This window comes from Trichechus manatus, unplaced genomic scaffold, assembly GCF_000243295.1.
Source record: "Trichechus manatus latirostris isolate Lorelei unplaced genomic scaffold, TriManLat1.0 scaffold00001, whole genome shotgun sequence".
NCBI lineage: Eukaryota > Metazoa > Chordata > Mammalia > Sirenia > Trichechidae > Trichechus > Trichechus manatus.
Genome location: NW_004443937.1, coordinates 33,716,482 through 33,717,840, shown reverse-complemented (window position 1 = coordinate 33,717,840; position 1,359 = coordinate 33,716,482). Strand labels below are relative to the sequence as shown.

Sequence of the window (1,359 nt, the reverse complement as noted above, 5' to 3'; positions counted from 1 at the left end):
ATCTATACAAACGGATGAATTCTAGGTCAGGTGAACAGCAGTCTAACTCGAACAGCCAGAATAGACAGTCACGGTCCCCAATCAATTCCCAGATTTGAGCGAGTTTAAAGACCCACAACCCCTTGAACAAAGGGGAGGCCAGATTCCCTTGAGGAAGGACTCCAATACACTGCCAAAAATTTTTACTGTTAATCTTTCTCCCAGCCTTCCCCAAAGGAATCTACGGCCTTTTACGAGAGTGACTGTTCACTGGGGAAAAGGAAATAATCAGACTTTTCAGGGATTACTGGATACTGGCTCTGAGCTGACACTGATTTCAGGAGACCCAAAACGTCACTGTGGCCCACCAGTCAGAGTGGGGGCATATGGAGTTCAGGTTATTAATGGAGTCTTGGCTCATGTCTGCCTCACAGTAGGTCCAGTGGGTCCCCAAACCCATCCTGTAGTGATTTCCCCAGTTCCAGAATGCATAATTGGAATAGATACACTCAGCAACTGGCAGAACCCCCACACTGGATCCCTGACAAATACAGTAAGGGCTATTATGGTAGGAAAAGCCAAGTGGAAGCCATCAGAACTGCCTCTACCTAGGAAAATAGTAAACCAAAAGCAATACCGCATTCCTGGAGGGATTGCAGAGATTACTGCCACCATCAAGGACTTGAAGGATGTAGGGGTGGTGATTCCCACCACATCCCCATTCAACTCGCCTATTTGGCCTGTGCAAAAAACAGATGTATCTTGGAGAATGACAATAGATTACTGAAAACTTAACCAGGTGGTGACTCCAATTTCAGCTGCTGTTCCAGATGTAATTTCACTGCTTGAGCAAATTAATACATCTCCCGGTACCTTGTATGCAGCTATTGATCTGGCTAATGCCTTTTTCTCCATACCTGTTTCAAAGGACCACCAGAAGCAGTCTGCCTTCAGCTGGCAAGGCCAACAATACACCTTCACTTGCCTACCTCAGGGCTAATTACTCTCCAGCCCTGTGTCATAATTTAGTCCATAGGGAACTTGATCGCCTTTCTCTTCCTCAAGACATCACACTGGTCCATTACATTGATGACATTATGCTGATCGGACCTAGTAAGGAAGAAGTGTCAATGACTCTGGACTTATTGGTAAAACACTTGCATGCTAGAGGGTGAGAGATTAATCCTACAAAAACTCAGGCACCTTCCACTTCAGTGAAATTTCTAGGGGTCCAGTGGTGTGGGGCATGTCGAGACATTCCTTCTAAAGTGAAGGGTAAGTTATTGCATCTTGCTGCTCCCACAACTAAAAAGGAGGCACAACGCCTAGTGGGCCTCTTTGGATTTTGTAGGCAACATATTCCTCACTTGGGTGTGCTAC

General features: G+C 45.8%; 1 protein-coding gene across 1 annotated transcript in view; it reads right to left on the bottom strand.

The window, feature by feature from the left end:
• Positions 1-1,359, bottom strand: part of CACNA2D3 (calcium voltage-gated channel auxiliary subunit alpha2delta 3) — a 1,058,385-nt gene that overhangs the window by 160,988 nt on the left and 896,038 nt on the right. The gene's annotated exons all lie outside the window — the stretch shown is intronic.